Raw genomic sequence first — 25,597 nt, 5'->3', positions numbered from 1 at the left:
AACTCTTTGGCCAGGGTTCGCCGTTTGAGAAACTAATTCCTGATGCCCTGAAAGCAGTGCCAATCCTGGGCAATTCAGGATCCGTTAATGGGCTGGCACCTGCACCTCGTGGAACGAGTCAACTCCAATGCCGTCCAATTCACCGGAGTCAGGATTGGCACTTGAGAGCCTGACCAGCTGTAGCCACATGTAAGCACTACACTCCCCACACACGCTCCTTCCAGCCAAGAAGATGGCACTTTGAAGAGCAGCACCCCATTTCGCTGAGGTGGAGCTCGAGACCCTGCTGGATGCCATGGAGGAGAGTTGGGACGCACTGTTCCCGGGTTGGGAAGGAGGCTGCAAACCGCCTCCGTACAATGGGCCTGGGTGCAGGTGGCAGAGGCCGTGAGCACCGCGGGCCCCACCCTCAGGATCTGTCAGCAGTGCCGGAAAATGCTCCATGACCTCCGCAGGGTCAGTAACCTGCACTGTGCCTCTGACACCAATCCCCGTCCCACACACCCATAGCCCCCTCCATGCCTCCACCCAAAGGGTGAACGAACCCCACCCGCCAGCCGTCTGTTTGCATCCTACCCTGCACCACACCCAACACCCCTACTCGCCCTCCATGGCGGGGTGCCCTGCACCCACAGGTCACAATCTGCCCACCCCTGCCTGCATCCGATTGCCTCACACAGTGCAGGGGATGTTCATGCAGCGTCACCAGGGCCCTGAGTCGGTCAACCTGGAGACGATTAGGAACATAGGAATTAGGAGCAGAGGTAGGCAATTCAGCCCGTCAAACCTGTTCTGCCATTCTCTTCCTGGTCTCAAATCCACCTCCCCACCTGTTCCTCATGTCCCTTTAATCCGTTTTTGAAAATCAGAAATATATCTTTCTTCTTCTTGAACCCATTTAAAGACTACACAGCACTATGGGGCAGTGAGTTCACCACCCTCTGCGAGAAGCAGTTCCTCCTCATCTCAGTTCTAAATCTACCGCTTCTCACTCTGTATCTGTGACCTATTATTCTGGATTGCCCCACAAGGGGGAATGTTTGGTCTACATTTACTTCATCAATCCCTTTTGGTGCTAGCCCATTAAACTTGAGGAATATTTTATATTCCTCAGTCAGATCCTCTCTCATCCTTGTAAGCTTCAGAGAGTTCAAACTGTTTAGTCTCTCCTCATATGTCAACCCTTACACCCCCAGAATCAATCTGGTGAACCTCCTCTGAACTGCCTCCAATGCCACCACATCCTTCCTCAAATCAGGAGACGAAAACTGGACACAATAGTCCAGATGTGGTCTCACCAACACCCTATACAATTGCAACAACACTTCGCTACTTTTATACTCCAGTCCTTTTGCATTAAATTCTAACATTGTGAGTAAAACTCAGAAACAGGAAGGGGGCAGTCACTACGATGGGGGTGCACTACAGGCCTCTCAACAGCACACAGGAAATTGAAAAACAGATATGTGAGCAGATTCTGGATAGATGTAGAAATAATAGGGTTGTTGTAGTGGGAGACTTTAATTTTCCTCATATTGACTGGAAATCCCTTAGGAATGGTGAATAATTTGTTAAGTGTGTCCAGGAAAGTTTCTTGGAACAATATGTGGATAGTCCGGCTGAAGAGGCGGGTTATATTGGACCTAGTACTAGGGAACTAGCCCGGTCAGGTCATCAAAGTTGCAGTGGGGGAATATGTGGTGAACAGTGATCACAACTCAGTGAGCTTTCGGATACTCATGGAAAAGGACGAGTGTTGTCCTAGGGTTAAGGTGCTAAATTGGGGGAAGGCTAACTACAACCAGATTAGGCAGGATTTGGAGGCTGTTGTTTGGAACAGGCTGTTTGAGGCTAATCCACATTTGGCATGTGGGAGTCCTTTAAGGAGCAGTTGATGGGAGTGCAGGACAGGCATGTGCCGATGAAAAGAAAATACAGGAAAGGCAGGATTCAGGAACCGTGGAGGACCATGGAAATTGTAAGTCCAGTCAAAAGCAAAAAGGATGCATACATGTGGTTGAGGCAACTAAAGACAGATGAAGCACTTGAAGAATACAGGGACGTAGAAAATAACTCAAACAGGGAGTTCGGAGGGCAAAAAGGGTCATGAAATGTCCTTGGCAGACAGGATTAAGGAGAATCCCAATGTATTTTAGAATAATAATAATAATAATCTTTATTGTCACAAGTAGGCTTGTGGAGAGTGGTGGTGGATGGCAAATATTCAGCCTGGATCCCAGTTACCAGTGGTGTACCGCAGGGATCAGTTCTGGGTCCTCTGCTGTTTGTGATTTTCATTAATGACTTGGATGAGGGAGTTGAAGGGTGGGTCAGTAAATTTGCAGACGATACGAAGATTGGTGGAGTTGTGGATAGTAAGGAGGGCTGTTGTCGGCTGCAAAGAGACATAGATAGGATGCAGAGCTGGGCTGAGAAGTGGCAGATGGAGTTTAACCCTGAAAAGTGTGAGGTTGTCCATTTTGGAAGGACAAATATGAATGCGGAATACAGGGTTAACGGTAGAGTTCTTGGCATTGTGGAGGAGCAGAGAGACCTTGGGGTCTATGTTCATACATCTTTGAAAGTTGCCACTCAAGTGGATAGAGCTGTGAAGAAGGCCTATGGTGTGCTCGCGTTCATTAACAGAGGGATTGAATTTAAGAGCCATGAGGTAATGATGCAGCTGTACAAAACCTTGGTAAGGCCACATTTGGAGTACTGTGTACAGTTCTGGTCGCCTCATTTTAGGAAGGATGTGGAAGCTCTGGAAAAGGTGCAAAGAAGATTTACCAGGATGTTGCCTGGAATGGAGAGTAGGTCTTACGAGGAAAGGTTGAGGGTGCTAGGCCTTTTCTCATTAGAGCGGAGAAGGATGAGGGGCGACTTGATAGAGGTTTATAAGATGATCAGGGGAATAGATAGAGTAGACAGTCAGAGACTTTTTCCCCAGGTGGAACACACCATTACAAGGGGACATAAATTTAAGGTGAAAGGTGGAAGATATAGGAGGGATATCAGAGGTAGGTTCTTTACCCAGAGAGTAGTGGGGGCATGGAATGCACTGCCTGTGGAAGTAGTTGAGTCGGAAACATTAGGGACCTTCAAGCAGCTGTTGGATAGGTACATGGATTACGGGAAAATGATATAGTGTCGATTTATTTGTTCTTAAGGGCAGCACGGTAGCATTGTGGATAGCACAATTGCTTCACAGATCCATGGTCCCAGGTTCGATTCCAGCTTGGGTCATTGTCTGTGCGGAGTCTGCACGTCCTCCCCGTGTCTGCGTGGGTTTCCTCCGGGTGCTCCGGTTTCCTCCCACAGTCCAAAGATGTGCGGGTTAGGTGAATTGGCCAATGATAAATTGCCCTTAATGTCCAAATTGCCCTTGGTGGTGGGTGGAGGTGTTGAGTTTGGGTAGGGTGCTCTTTCCAAGAGCTGGTGCAGACTCAAGGGGCCGAATGGCCTCCTTCTGCACTGTAAATTCAATGATAATCTATGATTAATCTAGGACAAAGGTTCGGCACAACATCGTGGGCCGAAGGGCCTGTTCTGTGCTGTATTTTCTATGTTCTATGTTCTAGGCTTACATTAACACTGCAATGAAGTTACTGTGAAAAGCCCCGAGTCGCCACACTCCGGCGCCTGTTCGGGTACACAGAGGGAGAGTTCAGAATGTCCAAATTACCTAACAGCACGTCTTTCGGAACTTGTGGGAGGAAACCGGAGCACCGGAGGAAACCCACAAAGACACAGGGAGAATGTGCAGACTCCGGGAATCGATTCTGGGAATCTGGCGCTGTGAAGCAACGGTGCTACCAAGCTGCCCAACACATATATTAGGAACAAGAGGGTAGCTAGAGAAAGAGTTGGTCCACTCAAGGACAAAAGATGGAAATTGTGCGTAGAACCAAAGGAAGTAGGTGAGATCCTTAATGAATACTTTGCATCGGTATTCAGAAAGGAGAGGGACACGTTGATTGGTGGTGTCTCAGAGGGATATGTAAACACTTTAAAACAAGTCATTATTATGAGGGAGGAAGTGTTTGGTGTGTTAAAAAACATTAAGGTAGACAAATCCCCAGGGCCCGATGGCATCTGTCCCAGATTACTGAGGGAGGCAAGAGATGAAATCGCTGGGCCTCTAACAGAATCTTTGTGTCCTCGTTGGCCCCAGGTGAGATCCCAGAGGATTAAAGGATAGCCAATGTTTTACCGTTATTTAAGAAGGGTTGCAAAGATAACTCGGGTAATTATAGGCCAGTGAGTTTGACGTCTGTGACAATGAAATTGTTGGAAAAGATTCTCAGAGATAGGATCTATGCACATTTTGAAGTTATTATTAGCAGACAGCATGGTTTTGTATGAGGGAGATCATGTCTTACTAATTTAATTGAGTTTTTTGAGGAGGTGTCGTATGAGGAACGGTTGAGGACTCTGGGTCTGTACTCATTGGAGTTTAGGAGAATGAGGGGGAATCTTATTGAATCTTATTGAAACTTACAGGATACTGAGAGGCCTGGATAGAGTGAACTTAGAGAGGATGTTTCCTCAACTGCTCCTCATACGACAAGCTGTTCATTCCAGGGATCACTCTTGTGAATCTCCTCTGGATCCTTTCCAAGGTCTGCACGTCCTTCCTCAGAAGTACATCCTGCTCTTGTATTCTAGCCCTCTCGACATTAATTCCAACATTGCATTTGCCTTCCTAACTACCGACTGAACCTACACATTTTCCTGAGCCTTTTCCTATTTGGAAAATAGTCTACTCCTCCATTCTTTCTACCAAAGTGCATAATCTCACACTTTTCCACATTGTATTCCATCTGCCACTTCTTTGCCCACTCTCCTAGCCTGTCCAAGTTCTTATGCAGCCCCCCTGCTTCCTCAATACTACCTGCCCGTCTACAGATCTTTGTATCATCTGCAAACTTTGCAACAGTGCTTTCAGTTCCTTCCTCCAGATCATTAATGTATATTGTGAAAAGTTGTGGTCCCAGACCTCTGAGGCACACCACTAGTCACCGGCTGCCACCCTGAAAAAGACCCCTTTATCCCCACTCTCTGCTTCTGCCAGTCAGTCAATCCTCTATCCATGCCAGTATCTTCCCGCTAACACCATGGGCTCTTAACTTATTTAACAGTCTCCTATATGGCACCTTGTCAAAGGCCTTCTGGAAATCTAAATAGATCAGAGTGGCAGGTGGTGACATAGTGGTACTGTCACTGGACTAGTAAACCAGAGACCCAGTGTACTGCCCTGGGGACCCAGGTTCAAATCTCGCCACTGTGGATGATGAAATTTGAAATTCAATAAAAATCGGGAATTAAAAGTCTAATGGTGACCGTGAAACCATTGTTGATTGTCATAAAAACCCACCTGGTTCACTAATGTCCTTTAGGGAAGGAAATCTGTCATCCTTACCTGGTCTGGCCTACATGTAACTCTTAATTGCCCTCTCAAGGGCAATGAGTGATGGGCAACAAATGCTGGCACAGCCTGCGACACCCATGTCCCAAGAATGAATAAAACAAGTTTGATAATTGAGGGGCCTTGGTCATAGTTACTGGGATAGAGATTATGGAATTAATGCGAGGAGCCAGGTCTGTAGCAGGCAGTTTAGCTTTTACTTTTTTCTCGGATCATGAAGATGAGTAGGAGCTTTTGCCAAAGGTTGTCAGGTTAAGCAGTAGTCTCCCAAAGACAGCAAGACTTGCAGCTGGTGTTTGAAAGGGTATCACTCTCTCTTCAAGCAGTCTTTTGCAAGAAATCTCTATCCAGGGGACCAAATGTAACCCTGTGTTGCTAACTTTATTTATAAGTGGCTTTACTTAATTAGAGATCGAGAAAGTATCAGTTGGAAGTTAAAGTGTTTCTTTTTGTGGTTAGAAATTCCTTAACTGTTCATTGTAAGATATTTTCTGTGATGTTAATGTTTTTAATCCAGTGTTAAGAATATAGTTACTTTTAATATAAAAGATACCCATTGGTCAGTGGAATAACTCCTGAAGCAAAATATCCTCTAAAAAGTGTTTGGGGTTCTTGTCAGGTATCTTAACAAATGTTGGGGTCTGGATGGGGATGTTAACAGAGGTACAACGGGAGGCATGAGGAGGCAGACTTACCCTGGCTGCACAAAGAAGGTCATTCATCTTCTTTCGGCACTGTAGCCCTGTCCTCTTATGCAGTGAGTCCGCGTTGACTATCGTGGCCATTGCTTCCCAGACGGGGTTGGTAACCTTGTTGCCAGGATGTCTGCCCGACCGAGGGTAATGGTTCTCCCACCTCTGCTTGACGCCATCCCGGAGTTTGCGGAGGGCTCCCTCTGTGAATCATGGTGCAGTCTTTACGGCAGCCATCACTGCCCCCCCGCCCCCCCCCCAAATGGACTTGAACTTTTTGCTGAAGAGGCTGACTATTCTTGCCGACGACGAGATCCTCCCAGGTTTTCTCACTGGGGTCGGGACTTTGAAAAATATCATAAAATTCCATTCAAGGAGATTTTTTCAGTTCATGACGAAGATAAAACAAAGGACTATAAGGTTAGGTATTCTTTGGTCGGTCTCGATGCGGGAATTCCACGTTACAGCCATTTTGTTTGGTTGCCTTCCTGCGTGTCGTTGTATGGTGCAGAATCCAACATTTTAATGCAGAGAAATCTCAGTTTGGGTTAGATTTCTCTTCTCAGGATGGTAACTTTGCAAATCCGGGCACAATACTTCTGAGAGACAGAGACAGAGGCAGAGAGGGCAACCAGCTTCAGTCACTTTCAGTACAGCATTCCCTTGAGTTTTATCCTGCTTGGTAAGAGTCCATTCAAATGCCCTGCTGGCTGTATATTTCAGAGGAATTCTATTAGTCCATGTTTGCAGCAGTCATTATTTTAGAGACATTTTGTTGTCGCCTCTCAGGGATATTTGAAGAGTTTCAGAGTAATGCACAGCGAACAGCAGATGGTTTCATGTTTCACAATGGGTTGAGTGTGGTTCTTTCTCAACCCCACTTGATGCAATGTGGCCACCTGGGCCGTCTCCATGGGCTGTAAAGGGTTTCAAGATTTTTAAAATCCAACCGCTAAAAGAACATTTGGAAATTTAACGTTTAAAAAAACCATCGTCATAACAATGTGCTCAACAGACTCAAAAAATGTTGTAGCCAGTACAGAGAGGAATTGTACTGTTATACTCCTCCCATCACCAGTGGCAGTCACAGGCTATAATTATTTGCTATTGAATTAGATTAATAACTACAACATAGATTTGAAAATTCGACAGAAAATAAAGTCCTTCCTCTCAATGTACGCCCATGTTGGGGAATGATTACTGAGGGAACAAGCTGTGAAGCAGTGTTCAATGCGTTATTTGAGGTTTGAGCAACTCGCTTGCTGAATTAAATACTTAATGGAAGTAAATGATGAGATAAAGAGGAGCTGCGGTAGGAATACCGAGAAAGAAATAATGAAGCTGAAGGAATAAGCACAGTGAATATTAGGGACCCCGGCCTCAGCCTATCTGGCACACAGCTGGTTAAGCCATTCATACTCTGATCTGGCTGAGATAGATCAAGCACTAGCAAGGCCTCATCCTCAGTAAAACCCAGGCAGTGTATTAGTGACACACAAGAATGCCAGAAAGTTTCCTTCAGCAACTCCTCCGCTGCATCCTCCAGATTCAAAGGGAGGACCATCGAAGAAACGATGCTGCTCTTTTCGAAGCCAACTCCACAAGCATTCAGACAAATATCCTGCAAAATCAACTTCAATGGATTGGACACTGTAACCGGATGGCTAAAAGCATCTACACCACCACGTCTTGCTTTCTCAACTCCCAGATGGCCGATGTTCCATCGAAAGACAAAGGAAACAATTCACAGACCCTCCGAAAGTCTCCTTGAAGCGTGGCATGAATGACTGAGGGAGTTTGCTACCAATCGTTCAAAATGCCAACAACTTGTCTATCAAGCTGAACCGTGCTTTGAGTCACAACACCCCAATGATGAGGCAGAGAAGGAATGAGAAGGAAGTAACTCCTGCACCAGGGATCCCACTATCCATGTACCCAATGATCTGCGGGTCAAGAATCAGTCTGTTCAGTCACATGAAGACCCATGGCAGAAATCTATGACTCTGAGTAAATATACGATAGCACGGTGGTTAGCACTGCTGCCTCACAGCACCAGGAACTCGGGTCAGATTCCGACCTCGGGTGGCTGTCTGTGTGGAGCTTGCACTTTCTCCCCGCGTCTGCGTGGGTTTCCGCTGGGTGCTCTGCTTTCCTCCCGCAGTGCAAAGATGTGCAGGCTCGGGGGATTGGCCATGATAAATTGCCCTTACGGTAGGGTTTCAGGAATAGAACAGGAAATTGGGCACAGGTAGTGTGGCCGTTCAAAGGGTTTGTGCAGACTCGATGGGCCGAGTGGCCTCCTTCTGCACTGTAGGGATTCTATGAAACTTCATCCTCAAATGGAGGGACTGCCATCTCACCGGCTGCATCCGTTGCTGAAACAAGTTCAAGTGTATGCTGCGAGTGGGAAAATCTTTGCCTTTATCATGTCCACATTTGACTATTCTAATGATTTCCTCTCATCCTTCACATATGGTAAAACCGGCTCATCCACAACACATAGCACCTTTCCTCTTTCTCCCGCATGGCGCTCCTGCTCGACCCACCACCCATGTACTTCCTGAGCTACACTGGTTAAAGATATCTCCAATTTAAAATTCTCATCTTCACATCCCTTAAGGTCTCGCCTCTGTAACCCGTTCTCACTCTACAACTCTCCATATTTATGCATTGCTCCATATCTGACCACTTGTACATCCCTCTTTCCCTACACCCATCCATGATCGCTGTGCCCTTCAACCACCTTTGCCCCAGCCATAGGAGAATTTCCCAAATCCACTCCATAACGCTACCCCCCATCTCTTCCTCCAACGCACTCCTGAAAAAAAATCTCTTCATCAAGATTTTGGTCACCCCTTTCTGTGCCATGCGATCATTAACAGCACTCTTCAACTGCAAGTTAGTGCTGCTTTTGAAAAATGAAAATCGCTTATTGTCACAAGTCGGCTTCAAATGAAGTTCCTGTGAAAAGCCCCTAGTCGCCACATTCCGGCGCCTGTTTGGGGAGGCTGGTATAGGAATTTAACCTGCGCTGCTGGCCTTGTTCTGTTTTACAACCAGCTGTTTAGCCCACTGTGCTAAACCAGCCCCTATTGAGGTGGAGGGTTGAATTTACATGTAGTTTACAATGCAGTAGGAGGCCATTCGGCCCATTGAGTCCACACCGGCCCTTGTAAAGAGCACCCCACTTAAGCCCACACCTTCACCCTATACCCGTAAGCCCACCTAACCTTTTTGGACAGTAAGGGCAATTTGGAAAGGCCAATCCACCTAACCTGCACATCTTTGGACTGTGGGAGGAAACCCACGCACACACGGGGAGGGCGTGCAGACTCCGCACAGACAGTGACCCAAGCCGGGAATCGAACCTGGGACCCTGGAGCTGGGAAGCAACAGTGCTAGCCACTGTGCTACTGTGCCGCCCCAGATAGATGGTCAAGCGTTTCAACAGCATTGAGGCTTTTGGTGGAAGGATGGACATATTGAAGGGAATAAAAGTGACAGGAGAGAAATCCTGAAGGGTTGGTGATGACTTAATGTAGTCGAGGCACTAGTCGCCACATTCCGGCACCTGTTCGGGGAGGCCGGTACTGGAATTGAACCTGCGCTGCTGGCCTTGTTCTACATTACAAGCCAGCTGTTTAGCCCACTGTGCTAAACCATCCCCAGGAAAGGGTTGCTGTAGAGAGAGAGGTTGAGAGGGAATTACCTTTAAATGCCTCGACACTGCGAGATTAGAATTAACAGTGAATGCTGCTGAGAAGCGGGGCCAAAGGCCTGTGCAAGAGAAAATCTGATCTTGCGCTGTCGGCCTTTCAAATCCTCGGCAGAATGTTCTGGAAAATTGCAGGAGGACTGACATGATGTTGAGGGGTCAAGCATCCATAGGCGGGGTGAGAACCCACGATCCTCCAATGAATGCCTCTAGTTAATTGACTCCGGCATTTGATGACCTCATGGTCCATTGTAACCAGTCGTGCTTTCCTATCGTGTTGTGGCTTTGTCACCATTCGTGATAACAACTGAAGCCCTGTAAATATGCTGAGGAAATACATCAGAGACTTGGAGCTTCTTATCAAAACTGCTCAAGGATGAAGTGGAGAGCTTCCTGTCAACATTCCAAAGGAAAGGAAGCCCTCAGGAATTATCAATACTTAATAAGCATGCTGACAGTGGAAGATTATAACTTCCTCCAGCTGCGAGGCCTACTACATTATCATATATGCAGCCTTATTTAATAACGCATTAACTTTTCTCTCCTTGGGCTGCATCTTCTATGCATGCCGCTGCCACCTCAGCAACCTGAGGATTACCTCAGTAACTTTATTGCTTGTCCCATTGTAGGAATTACCAGCACAGTTGAGGCAGGGTCTAAAATCAGACTGCTTTTTATCCCCTTTTAATCTCTTTTTCTACAATTAGAGTTATGTACAATAATTGTGCAGGTGGGTAACTCTTGTGTATGTAACTAACAAGTGAAATCCTTGAGCAGTTTTGACAAGAAGCTTCAAGTCTCTGATGTATTTCCTCAGCATATTTACAGGGCTTCAGTTGTTATCACGAATGGTGACAAAGCCACAACACGATAGGAAAGCACAACTGGTTACAATGGACCATGAGGTCATCAAATGCCGGAGTCAATTAACTAGAGGCATTCATTGGAGGATCGTGGATTCTCACCCCGCCTATGGATGCTTGACCCCTCAACATCATGTCAGTCCTCCTGCAATTTTCCAGAACATTCTGCCGAGGATTTGAAAGGCCGACAGCGCAAGATCAGATTTTCTCTTGCACAGGCCTTTGGCCCCGCTTCTCAGCAGCATTCACTGTTAATTCTAATCTCGCAGCATCGAGGCATTTAAAGGTAATTCCCTCTCAACCTCTCTCTCTACAGCAACCCGGTCCTGGGGCTGGTTTAGCACAGTGGGCTAAACAGCTGGCTTGTAATGTAGAACGAGGCCAGCAGCACATGTTCAATTCCCGTACCGGCCTCCCCGAACAGGTGCCGGAATGTGGCGACTAGGGGCGTTTCACAGTAACTTCATTGCAAATAGTTCTACAAGTCAATAAAGACGTACAGTTAGCTTGCGCTTGATTATGAAGACTTCTTCGGACCTACCGAGCTGTAACCAACACACTACAACACAATGGCAGCATGTGAAAAAGTACAAAACGTTGCAGAGAAAAACTAAAATGTTGAAAGACTGAGAAATCGATCAGCAAAGCAGTCTTACCTGAAAAGGAGCTCAAAGGCTCAGAGGAAGGTTTTTCAAGGAAAAACTCCAAAGAAAGCCTTAGAAGTTGAAAGCAGAGGTTGAAAATACTGCATTGTAGCTTCTTTGTTTCAAACCCCAGAGTGCAGAGTCAGCAGGCTGAGCTCAACCTTTTAAAACTCCAGGCTGCAGCTCGTCCCCAGAAATATTTATATAACGAAGAGTCAGGAGGTCAGTTTGAAAAAAGTCCATCAGTAAAACGCAATGCTTGAGTCAATGTGGCATTTGAGCTTGTTCTGAAATGAAAAAAAATAATTAAATAAACCGGGAGAATCGCAACTTCCAAACGCAGTTGAGGCAAATCGAAAGCCTGGATCAGACAAATATGCGACTTTAAAGTGAAATGCTGAGCAAGCAAATTCTGCAGGTGGATGATCCAGGCAGACATTGTTGAAATTCTTTCTCGCTGGCTGTAATTGCTATTGTAGCGGAGCTCCCAAAGCTGGGAAGCGTGGGAAATTCAAGTGAATGGAAATCCAGTGAGTGGCGTATCTTCTTTAAATCCAGAAAGCTCTGAAAGCAGAATCTACATTTTTAATTTTGAATGATGGATCAGAACTCCACTCATTCAGAAAATTTGGGCTTATCTAAAGACTATTACCAACAGGAAATTTGGCATCCTTGAGAACAGAATTTCTTAAATATTGGAGGATTGGAGATATAAGTAAAAAGCCAGAAAAAATCTAGATGAATATCTTTTGATACCAGCTTAGTGACATTTCAGAAGAAGGAATCCTAGAACAGTGCATTGATGAATCCTCAACCAACTTTGATGAAATATTAAAAGCCATTGACAAATATGTTAACTACCAAATTGTGGAGTGCACAGAACTTACAAAGAGGCATAATATTGCCCCCTGTAAAACTATGAAGGGGGAAAGGTTGATACACAAGCAAACTACACAAGAGCGGCAGAGAGACAGGGACATTCTAGAAGTCCCAAAAATATATCTTTCTGACACTTTCCCCAAACTTCAACTGTAGTTGGAAGTGCGAAGCAGGCAGCTGGCAATGAATAACATGGGCAAAACTCTTTGGCAAGTAGAGCAAGAAAAAACAGAAGTAAAATCAGAAAATGTTTGCATTGAATCTGAATTAGAATATTTAAAACGCAAAAGTCAAGCTGAGTATGTACCTTTGAAAATGAATAGTAAACTAAAGTCTGGGAGTTGGGAAACTCAGAATGCTGAGAAGGTACTGAAATAAGTTATGGTCTTGGAATACTCTTTGAAGAACCAAGATGTGACCCTGTAAAAACAGGAGGAGTTAACATGATCCAAGGATCCCTCAGGTCAAAGGTTATTCCTCTGGAAAATTACAAAATGATTTTAATTCCATTTTGTACGGGCTGAAGAACCAGTTGGCAAAGAAGACTGCAGGAGGAAGTCAAGCAGTACAGGACACAGACTACAGAGCAGAAGAAATGGTTGGAGATTTGGAAGAAATCTCTGGGAAAACATTACATTTCCAAAGAGATCTGTGAAGAGGTAAAATTTAAGAGTCTGGAATGGCGAAAGAAAGTAGAACTTCTCACAAGAGAGTGTGAAGAGTCTCAGAAACAATTGGCATACTGCAATTACAGAATGAGAAGTTGATGGATAGTCAGGAGGAATTATCTTGTACTTAACAAAAACATATGAAAGATGAGTGTTGGATTAGATTGGATTTGTTTATTGTCACGTGTACCGGGGTACAGTGAAAAGTATTTTTCTACGTGCCGCTCAAGCAGATCATTTAGTACATGAAAATAAAATAAAATAAAAAGAAAATATATAATAGGGCAACACAAGGTACACAATGTGAATACATAGACACCGGCATCGGGTGAAGCATACAGGAGTGTCGTATTAATGTTGTTTAGGAGTCTGGTAACAGCAGCGAAGTTGTTTTTGAACCTGTTCGTGGGTGTTCTCAGACTTTTATACCTGCAGCCCGATGGAAGAAGTTGGAAGAGTGAACAACTCAGATGGGAGGGGTCTTTGATTATCCTGCCCACTTTCCCCAGAGGGCGGAAGGTGTGGACAGAGTCAATGGATGGGAGGCAGTTTTGTGTGATGGACTGGGTTCAAAGAACAAAGAAAGAACAAAGAAAAGTACAGCACAGGAACAGGCCCTTCGGCCCTCCAAGCCTGTGCCGACCATGCTGCCCGACTAAACTACAATCTTCTACACTTCCTGGGTCTGTATCCCTCTATTCCCATCCTATTCATGTATTTGTCAAGATGCCCCTTAAATGTCACTATCGTCCCTGCTTCCACCACCTCCTCCGGCAGCGAGTTCCAGGCACCCACTACCCACTGTGTAAAAAAACTTGCCTCGCACATCTCGTCTAAACCTTTCCCCTCGCACCTTAAACCTCTGCCCCCTAGTAATTGACCCCTCTACCCTGGGAAAAAGCCTCTGACTATCCACTCTGTCTATGCCCCTCATAATTTTGTAGATCTCGATCAGGTCACCCCTCAACCTCCATAGTTCCAGTGAGAACAAAATGAGTTTATTCAACCGCTCCTCATAGCTAATGCTCTCTATACCAGGCAACATCCTTGAAATCTCTTTTGCACCCTCTCTAAAACCTCCACATCCTTCTGATAGTGTGGCGACCAGAATTGAACACTGTACTCCAAGAGTGGCCTAACTAAGGTTCTATATAGCTGCAACATGACTTGCCAATTCTTATACTCAGTGCCCCAGCCAATGAAGGCAAGCATGCCGTATGCCTTCATGACTACCTTCTCCACCTGTGTTGCCCCTTTCAGTGACCTGTGGACCTGTACATCTAGATCCCTCTGACTTTCAATACTCTTGAGGGTTCCACCATTCACTGTATATTCCCTTCCTGCATTAGACCTTCCAAAATGCATGACCTCACATTCGTCCGGATTAAACTCCATCTGCCATCTCTCCGACCAAGTCTCCAAACGATCTAAATCCTGCTGTATTCTCTGACTCCTCATCGCTATCCACAATTCCACCAACCTTTGTGTTGTCTGCAAACTTACTAATCAGACCAGTTACATTTTCCTCCAAATCATTTATATATACTACAAACAGCAAAGGTCCCAGCACGGATCCCTGCGGAACATCACTAGTCACAGCCCTCCAATTAGAAAAGCATCCTTCCATTGCTACTCTCTGCCTTCTATGACCCAGCCAGTTCTGTATCCATCTTGCCAGCTCACCCCTGACCCCGTGTGACTTCACCTTTTGTACCAGTCTACCATGAGGGACCTTGTCAAAGGCCTTACTGAAGTCCATATAGACAACATCCACTGCCCTACCTGCATCAGTCATCTTTGTGACCTCTTCGAAAAACTCTATCAAGTTAGTGAGACATGACCTCCCCTTCACAAAACCATGCTGCCTCTCGCTAATACGTCCATTTGCTTCCAAATGGGAGTAGATCCTGTCTCGAAGAATTCTCTCCAGTAATTTCCCTACCACTGGTGTAAGGCTCACCAGCTTGTAGTTCCCTGTATTATCCTTGCTACCCTTCTTAAACAGAGGAACAACTATTGGCTATTCTCCGGTCCTCCGGGACATCACCTGAAGACAGTGAGGATCCAAAGATTTTTGTCAAGGCCTCAGCAATTTCCTCTCTAGCCTCCTTCAGTATTCTGGGGTAGATCCCATCAGGCTCTGGGGACTTATCTACCTTAATATTTTTCAAGACGCCCAACACCTCGTCTTTTTGGATCTAATCCTGGCTTTCCTGGAAAGTTTGAATAAGTGGGTATTTTGTGATAGCAGGCAGTGATTAGTGGGGTACTGCAGGAATCTGTGATAGAACCCCAAATGTTCACATTATATACTAATGATTTGGACAAGGGAACTAAATGTAGTATCTCCAAATTTACAGATAATACAAAGTTGGGTGGGAGGGTGAGCTGTGAGGAGGATGCAGAGATGCTTCAGTGGTATTTGAACAGGCTGAGTGAGTGGGCAAATACATGGCAGCTGCAGTATAATGTGGCTAAATGTGAGGTTATCCACGTCGGTAGCAAAAATAGGAAGGCAGATTATAATTTGAATGGGTACAAATGGAGAGAGGTGGATACTCAGCGAGTCCTTGGTCTCCTCGTGCATCAGTCGCTGAAGGTAAGTACACAGGTACAGCCAGCAGTAAAGAAGGCAAATGGTATGTTTTCCTTCATAGAGAGAGGATTTGAGTACAGCAATCGAAATGTTTTACTGTAATTGAGCAGGGCATCGGCGAGACCACACCTGGAGTATTGTGTGCAGTTTTGGTGTCCTTATCTAAGGAAGGAAGTTCTCGCTATGGAGGGAGTGGAGCCAGGGGGGTTTACCAGGCCGATTCCTGGGATGCCGGGACTGTCATATGAGGAGATACTAAATCGGTTATGACAGTGAGAAGAGTAAGAAGGGACTTCATATAATCTTACAAAACTCTAACAGGATTAGAGAAGGTAGATTCAGAAAGAATGTTCCTGGTGGTGGGGGAGTCCAGAACTAGGGGTCATAGTTTGAGGATATCTGGTTGCGTCACAGCCGGTATGGCAACTGCTCGGCCCAAGACCATAAGAAACTTCACAAGTTGTGAACACAGCCCAGTCCATCACGTGAACCTGCCTGCCATCCATTGACTCTGTCTACATAATAATAATCTTTATTGTCACAATGGGAATAGAGGGATACGGACCCAGGAAGTGTAGAAGATTGTAGTTTAGTCGGGCAGCATGGTCGGCACGGGCTTGGAGGGCCGAAGGGCCTGTTCCTGTGCTGTACATTTCTTTGTTCTTATTAACACTGCAATGAAAAGCCCCTAGTCGCTGATGTGTTATATATGTTGGATTAACACGGACTGCAACTCGATGCAGTATCACTTGAAAACAGGCTTCCAACGCTGTAGATGGTTCAACACTGCTTTATTGAACTTGCCGAGTAATGTATATAGTTCGCTGTGGGTCGACACTCAATTAATCTAAGCTTGCTAACCTTGGTCTGGCTTGCCCAGACTTGCTCTGTGCCATGTGTAGTAGGTGCTGACTGTACATTGCACCCTGACTGTTGCTACAGCTATCACCAGTACGAAGAGGCCGAGCCTTGCTGCCTCGTGTGTTTTATACTGGTAATGTACCCTGTGATTGGTTCCTGTGTGTGTCCATCACTGCCTGTCTGTATCTCATTATGAACATAAGTGCATATTATGACATCTCCCCTTTTTAAATACATTTTGGATGCTTGTGGCTGTGTGCTTGTATTTACATGTGTGACTATGTGCAAAATGGTGAGTGAGTGAACATATGTACATGGGAAGGTGTCTATCGTGCATATACAGAACAAGGTGAACAAAATTTACACAGTTAAAGTCCATAAGTCCAGTCTTTGTGGTGGGCGACGGATTTGTGTCGACCGCCTCAGAGGTGGCGGGGGGGTCGCCGGCGTCTCGACAGACGGGATTGCTGCCAGATTGGCGGGCTCGTGGTTTGAAATGTCCAGAGGAGGCGTCTCGACATACGGAGGGGTGTGGTCAGGTGGTGGTGGGCAGGCAACTTTACGCAGCGCCCTGCTGTTGCGCCTGAGAATGGAGCCATCAGCCATGCGAACAACGAAAGACCTGGGGGCAGCCTGTCGTACAACAACAGCTGGGGCTGACCAGCCTCCCTCAGGCAACTTGATGAGAACAACATCTTCTGGAGCCAGCACAGGCAAATCAGTGGCATGAGCATCATATGTGATCTTCTGCTGGTCCCTGAGTTGCTGTACTTTTCTTAAGTGATCAAGGACTGGAACGTGGATGGCTGGAACAGTTGTCCGCAGGTTGCGATTCATGAGTAGTTGAGCCCGAAACAGACCAGTCGACAGAGGGGTTGCCCTGTATGCCAACAGTGCAAGGTTAAAATCAGATGCAGAGTCTGCAGCCTTGCAGAGCAGCTGCTTGACAATGTGGACCCCTTTTTCCACCTTCCCGTTTGACTGCGGGTAATGGGGACTGGATGTGACATGTTTGAAGTGGTAGGATTGTGCAAAGTTGGACCACTCTTGGCTGTGGAAACATGGACCATTGTCGCTCATCACTGTGAGTGGTATACCGTGCCTGGCAAATGTCTCCTTGCAGGCCTTGATGACTGATTTTGACGTGAGGTCCGACAGCTTCACAACCTCTGGGTAGTTCGAAAAGCAATCGATCAGAAGTACATAGTCACGCCCATTTGCGTGAAAGAGGTCTATTCCCACCTTGGACCACAGAGAGGTCACGAGCTCATGTTGGAGCATCTCCTTGGGCTGAGCTGGTTGGAATCTCTGGCATGTGGTGCAATTGAGGACCATGTTGGAGATGTCCTGGCTGACCCCAGGCCAGTAAACTGCCTGTCAAGCTCTGCGTCGGCATTTCTCGACTCCAAGGTGTTTTTGAAAACTCACCACTATTCTTAGAAGTCCCCCTATACCAAAAAAGGCCGACATTCTAAATGGTGATCAGGGATTCTCACTATCCGACTCCGATACAGACTTCAGTGGGTGCTATTCAGGTCAAACTATGTTTTCAAGTTATCCCCCGGTATAACCCATACCTTCACCGAAGATTTCATCTACTTACCACTTAGTCGCATCGATCCTGGGTCCCGCATTGCTAAGTAAGTAAAGTAGACTAATAACCACTGTTTCAGGTTAAAACTTTTAAGTTTTTTTTTTCCTCTTTTTATAAGATGCAATCACTGTCTTTACAGAAAAGTAAAAAGATCTTGCTTCAGGATCCTTCTGGTTGGTTGAAGGGACCTTCAAGCCCAACTTGACAATCAATCTTCTTTTTAAATTGGTCTTCTTTAGATGTATTCGCTGATGAGCTCGGTTGCTATGTCCTATCTTTCCCATGTACCGAGCTGTGAGAGCTGACTCTGCTGGCTGTCTCTGAGCTGACTCTGCCTACTCTTTAAATTCTAGTCTTCCTAAGATGTATTAGCTATTTTAGCTCGGCTGCTATGCCCTGTCCATTTCCCATGGTCGAGCTGACTGTAATCTGTCTCTGCTTCTCCCCTCTCTCTCTCTCTGAGTTCTGGTTCTGGTTCTGGTTCTGGTTCTGCCTGCTATCCCCTTTCTTCGGGTTTATATTCTCTTTCTAACAGTTAAGTTTTTATGACGTTATTGTAAAGTAACTCTTATTTTCTTTGATTGTAAAAAGTATCTTTGATCTAAACCTTTTAATCCAACTAAGTATTCATTTTGACATAACCTCATCTCATAGATCTGATTACATTGTGTCCTTTGTGATGTTCAAAATGCTTTGACTTCAAGAGGTGTTACTTTTAATTCCTGTCATTTTTATAGTTTTATTTTCCAATTGTGTCCTCAGCTCATAATTTTGACTTTGATTTTGGCTTTGAATTATGTTTCTCGTAGACTGATAGTCTCCAGTTTTCTTTAATTTACCTGGTATCAGCAAATTTTCACACCTAGAATTATCACCAAATTCTACTGAACCTCATCCATTCTTTTCCAGATCCTTACTAAGATAGTTACTTTCAATGAAGGTGTGAGCCATTGTTTTTGGCTTCATTCAAAATCTTGTTTGTCTTGTTTGCTAAGCCTGCTTGACCAAGGCTATCTGCATTTAACAATCCTGCTCTGGCAGCTGCTGTTAACCCTTTGTGGGATCTTGCCCTGTATTCTCTCGTGTTTCTCTCAGGCCAGATATTGCCAGACTTCCATGTTTCAAATGACACATCTTTCCATATTTTCAATAACAAAGGTGACCCTCATGGATTTGCTTGAGCACCATGGCCTGCATGCTGTGGGGATAACAATTCGATCCAGTTTCAGAATGATCCCTTTAACGACCGTCAAATCATCCTTGACATTAAAAAACTGGGGGCATTGCCCCTTGTGCCACCCATTTGCGAGGTGGTGCATTACCCTTTGCAGCAGAGGGTCTTTGGCAGTTTCTGCTCGTATCTGGACGACACGTTCATCAGTGGCCGGGAGGTTGCTGGTGCACATCTGCACCTGTGCCTCAATTTGGCGAATGGAGTCGACATGTTCGCAGGGCGTGGTGATGGATCTGGATAGGGCATCTGCGATTATCAGCTCCTTGCCCGATGTGTAGACGAGGTCGAAATCATATCGGCGGAGTCGCAGAAGAATGCGCTGTAGCTGGGGCATCATGTCATTTAAATCCTTCTGGATGATGTGGACTAAGGGTCTGTGGTCTGTTTCCACCCTGAACTTTGGCAGACCGTGTACATAATTGTGGAATTTAATGATTCCTGTTAGGAGACCCAGGCACTCCTTTTCAATTCCTTTGCTCGGTTGGAGCCATGGCCCTGGATGCGTATGCCGCTGGAGCCCAGGACGAGGAGTCATCTTTCTGGAGGAGCACCGCACCAATGCCGTCCTGGCTTGCGTCCGTGGATATTTTCGTTTCCTTGGTCGGGTCAAAGAACGCCAGGACTGGGGCCGTGGTGAGCTTTGCCTTGAGATCCTTCCACTCCGCTTGATGTGTTGGCGTCCACTGGAATACTGTGGTCTTTTTTACTAGATGCCGGAGGGCTGTGGTGTGGGATGCCATGTTAGGAATTTCCCCAGAAAATTCACCATCCCCAGGAAGCGTAGTACCGCTTTTCTGTCCTCTGGGGTCTTCGTGGCATTGATCGCCATTACTTTGTCGGAATCAGGTTGCACATCCTGCTGGGATATTTGGTCGCCCAGAAATTTGATTGATGACAGACCAAATGAGCATTTGGTCCTGTTTAGCTTGAGGCCATTCTCGTGGACCCTTTCAAAGACCTTTTTGAACCGATCTATGTGCTCCTCGGGGGTCGTGGACCAGATTATCACGACATCCACATAGACTCGCACACACCCTCGATGCCCTCCATCATTTGCTCCATTATACGGTGAAAGACTTCAGAGGCTGAAATTATACCGAAAGCCATGTGGTTGTAACAGTGCCTGCCGAACGGAGTGTTAAACGTGCAGAGCTTCCTGCTGGAGTTGTCCAGTTATATCTGCCAGAAACCACGTGAGGCGTCCAGCTTGGTAAAGAATTTGGCGTGTGCCATCTCAGAGGTTAATTCTTTCTGCTTCGGGATCGGGTAGTGCTCCCTCATGATGTTGCAGTTGAGGTCTTTGGGATCGATACAGATTTGTATTTCGCCTGAGGGCTTCTTCACACAGACCATGGAGCTGACCCAGTCTGTTGGTTCCGTGACCCTTGAGATGATGCCCTGGCTTTGGGGCTCTTGCAGCTGCGCTTTTAAACGATCCTTTAGAGGAGCCGGCACCCGGCGTGGTGCACGAATGACTGGGGTGGCATCCGGCTTGAGTAGTATTTTGTAGCGATACAGGAGCGTGCCCATTCCATCGAACACATCGGGATATTGCGTGAGGATGTTGTCTATGTCAGACTGTGAATTCACATGAGATGAGGCAGTCGGAGGTGCAGAGGACATGGCATGGATTCGCTGTACCAGATTAAGGAGTTTGTACGCACGGGCACCGAGCAGGGATGCCTTGTCAGGCCTGACGATCTTGAATCTTAACGTCGCCATGATTGCCTTCTGGGATACAACTAGATGACATGATCCACTAGCAGCTATGGCATTGCCATTGTAATCAAGGAGCTGGCAGGCTGGCGGAAGAATTTTGGGTTGGTCTCAGATGCTGTTGAGGTCTGCCCGGGATATGAGGTTTGCAGACGCACCAGTGTCCAGTTTGAATTGGATTCTGCACTGATTCACTTTAACGACAGCGCGCCATTCGTCACCCGAATCCACGCTGAGGATTGAGAGGCGCTTTGCATGAGTGGAGGAGACATTCTCACGTGTGGTGATAATGCCCACCTGATATGGAGAGTCGATGCAGTCATCATTTGGGTCCGTTGGGCTTTCGGGATCGGAATCCTGCATGCCTTGCTGTATGCAGTGGACAGGTCTGCGTCGTGGCGGGGATCACCGGCTTTTGACCGTGGAGCGGACCTGCATAAGGCCGCATAATGCCCAGGCTTCCCACATTGTAGACATTGCCTTCCTTTGGCTGGGCATTGGCGCTTTAAATGGGCGGAGCCAGAATTTTGGCACATCATGACGCTGACGTCAGTGCGTCGTGCGCCTTCGTGCCTGCGCAGTGCGGTCGGCCGCCGTTCGCACATGCGCAGTGGGGTTTCCGGCCGCATTGTCCTCCCAGTCGCGGTGCGCCTTCGCGGGGCCCCATGGAAAGCCTGCGAAACGGCCACTCTCCTCAATGCTCAGGCCCTGCAGCCTCGCGATGGCCTGTACACTTTCCGCCTCGTGGGAGGCTAGTTTTGCGGTTTCTGCCGCTTTGATGTGGGAGTAGCGATTTCTGGCATGTTCATGGACAACGCATGTTTCGATGGCGATCGGGAGGGTCATACATTTGATTTTAAGGAGCTGCTCCCGCAGGGAGTCAGAATGGACCCCGAAAATGATCTGATCCCGGATCATGGAATCAGCAGTCGAGTCATAGTTACATGACTCGGAGTGAAAAGGTTCGTCCTTACCCTGAAGCCTCTGTTGGAAGATGGACTGGGAGCTTTGAAGCTCCCAGTCACCTCGACTTCACAGTGGCTGTCGAATTTTTACAGACTGGTCTGGAACTTTGCTTCATCTTCTCCTTGGGCAAACGTGAGCAAGTTAAAGATGTGGATGGCGTGATCCCCCGCCATCGACAGGAGCAGCTCGATTTTCCTCGCATTTGATGCTTCCTCAAGGTCAGATGCCGCGAGGTGTAGGAGGAACTTCTGTCTGAAGACCCTCCAGTTGGCGCCGAGGTTCCCGGAGATCCTGAGCTGCGGAGGGGCCTGGATCTTTTCCATACCGCTGGCTTTTTGCTACTTGCTTTCCGGTCATTTCAGATTTACTCGAGGTAGGTCCGTTAGAGTTAATAGTTTCCTGGTACCATGATGTGTCATATATGCTGGATTAACACGGACTGCAACTCGATGCAGTATCACTTGAAAACAGGCTTCCAACGCTGTAGATGGTTCAACACTGCTTTATTGAACTTGCCGAGTAATGTACATAGTTCGCTGTGGGTCGACACTCTATTAATCTAAGCTTGCTAACCTTGGTCTGGCTTGCCCAGACTTGCTCTGTGTCATGTGTAGTAGGTGCTGACTGTACATTGCACCCTGACTGTTGCTACAGCTATCACCGGCGCGAAGAGGCCAAGCCTTCCTGCCTCGTGTGTTTTATACTGGTAATGTACCCTGTAGTGTCTTGCCTGGTGATTGGTTGTTCTGTATTCTGTGTGGTGATTGGTTCCTGTGTGTGTCCATCACTGCCTGTCTGTATCTCATTATGAACATTAGTGCATATTATGGCAGTCACCACACTCCAGCGCCTGTTTGGGTACACAGAGGGAGAATTCAGAATGTCCAAATTACCTAACAAGCACGTCTTTCGGGACTTGTGGGAGGAAACCAGAGGAAACCCACACAGACACAGGGAGAATGTGCAGACTCCACACAGACAGTGACCCAAGCCAGGAACTGAACCTGGGACCCTGGCGCTGTGAAACAGCAGTGCTACCCACCGTGCTACCGTGCTGCCCGCTCCCGTTGCCTTGGGAAAGCAGGAAGTATAATCAAAGACTCCTCCGACCCGGGCTTACTCACTCTTCGAACTCCTTCCAGTCGGCAGGTGATACAAAAGACTGAGAATACGCTCTAACAGATTCAAAAACAGCTTCATCCCCGTGGTTTTGGGCACAGGATGTAAGTCAATGGCATTACCGTCACTTAACCCCCTGCCATCAATAGGGGAGTTATCAGTGACCAGAAACTTTAGTGGACTGTTTATATCAACCCAAAGATGTTGGCCTAAGGTTCGCTCAACACGTGACTTCGAGACTCGCGTCCACCAAACCAGTAAACTGTGGATGTCAATCATTCTTCCTCAGTCAGGGCATGAGGAACCTCTGCCTGCTCTAGTGCTAATCAGGCCCCGAGCACACATCTTGGGAGGTTGGAAATTTAGTGGAGGCAGAAAGGCTGGTCTGGGCCAGGAGGAGTTGAGTGTCATCTGAAATGTTTCACATTTTGCCCCGGCCAGGTCATTAATATGATCAAAAGTATCAGTGGTCTCAATATCAGCCTCTGGGGAAGATCAGTATATACTTCCTGCCAGCGTGTAACTGCTTTCTGCTTTGAGTCTCTTAACCAACTTCTTATCCATGGTTTGTTTAAGGTTGAGGTGCCAAACCAGACCGCCAAACAATGCGGAAAGGATACGTCAGCCTGGGAGTGATGCCTCTCTGTACACCCCCCCCCCTCCCCCACAGCTGCTTGCCTCCCGCCTGTGGTGATTCACCACTGTACTTCCCTAGCATTGTACATAGTTATATAATAGTTGTGTGTAACGTGGCCCTGTAACCCTGTGTATTGTACTGTGTATTGTACTGTAGCTCTGTAGAGGTTCGGTCACCTGTATGTAACCTGACCTGGCCACGGAGAGCTCCGCCTTGGCCACTCCCCCGGGGGTTAGGTATAAGACCCAGCTTCTGAGACCGGACCCATTTTGTCTGGGGTCGTCTGTGTCGGGTAAGCTTCCTATGTAGTGTATTAAAGCCTTGGTTAAAGTCTCACATGTCTTTGTGGTTCTTGACGCTTAGTGCATCAATTTAATACACTACAGTTATAATGGAGGCTGCTCTGAAACCCGACAAGCTCTCGCTCGACCCCCACGCTCCACGCGCGGATCACCTTTTCAACTGCTGGCTCCGGTGTTTCGAGGCCTACCTGGAAGCATCCTCCGCCTTCGCCAAAACGGACGCTGACCGACTCAACCTCCTGTACTCACTGCTCGACTACGGGCTTTTCGACCTCATCACGGGAACAACGACCTACGCCGATGCCATTGTGAAGCTCAAAAGCCGGTATGCACGAACTGTTAATTCTATTTACGCCCGCCACCACCTCGCCTCCCGGCACCAGCAGCCGGGTGAACCCCTATCCGTGTTCGTTCGGGACCTCCGTGCCCTCGCGCTCACCTGCAACGCGCCAGCAGTCTCCGCTGAGCAGAACACTGAGGTCCTGGCGCTCGATGACTTTGTAGCCGGCATCGCTTCCGTCCCAATTCGTCAACTCCTCCTGGCACAAACTACCCTGACTCTGGACACGGCAGTCACTATGGCAGAGGCCCAACAGGCAGCTTATGACAATAATGCGTCCTACACGCCTGCCCAAACTTCCTATTCGCCTGCCCACGTTCCCTACGTGGCCACTACCTCCCTGCCGCCCGCCCAGCAATAACTCCTGCAAGTCACGGCCCACCCAGCCACACCTGCAGTAAACATAATGCCTGGGCCCCAGTGTTACTTTCGTGGCCAGGCAAAACACCCCAGGAAACGCTGCCCTGCTAGAGATGCTACCTGTTCAGCCTGTGGCAAGAAAGGCCATTTTGCAAACGTCTGCCACTCCACCGCTGCCTCGGGGTCCAACACCGCGGCCTGATACTCCTGGGTGCCGCCATCCTCCGTTCCCGGCTCGCTATTCGACACGTGCGACGCAAGGGCGCCGCCATCTTTGACTATCCCCGGCCCGGCTCCCTTCACGTCCGGTCCGCCGTACGTCACTTCCGGTCCGCCGCCGATCGTCGCTTCTGGTCCACCGCCGATCGTCACTTCCGGTCCTGTGCACCCGACCGAAATGCTGCAAACAACTGGGATGCAGCCAACGACAGCAACCTGGCCTCCAAACACAGCCTACGACGCCTGGGCTCCGCCACCTTCTTCCGCAGACCGCTCCCCGGATCCGGCACCCTTCTCCAACAGCTCCACCATCGCATCCATCGTCCTCGACCAGGACCAACCGCATCAGCTCGCCAGATCCACCATGGAGGTTCAGGTAAATAGTTTCACTGTTACCTGCCTCTTCGACAGCGGCAGCACGGAGAGCTTCCTCCACCCGGACACCGTGCGCCGCTGCTCCCTCAAGGTACTACCCACGCGCAGGCATATTTCCATGGCCTCCAACTCCCAGTCGGCCGAGGTTTCAGGCTACTGCGTCGTCACCCTCTCAGTGAACGGCGCGGTGTTCCACGATTTCAAATTCATAGTCCTCCCTCACCTCTGCGCCGCCGCGATCCTCGGCCTATACTTCCAATGCCACCTGCGCAGCCTCACCTTGCATTTTAACGGCCCCCTCCCCCCCCCTCCCGGTCTCCAACCCCCACAAGTACTACGGGACAGGGCATCAGGAGGATCATTGAGCTTACCTGGCCAGTATAAGATAT

This window comes from Scyliorhinus torazame, chromosome 4 (assembly GCF_047496885.1).
Source record: "Scyliorhinus torazame isolate Kashiwa2021f chromosome 4, sScyTor2.1, whole genome shotgun sequence".
Lineage (NCBI taxonomy): Eukaryota > Metazoa > Chordata > Chondrichthyes > Carcharhiniformes > Scyliorhinidae > Scyliorhinus > Scyliorhinus torazame.
Note: the sequence above shows the minus strand (reverse complement) of the source record.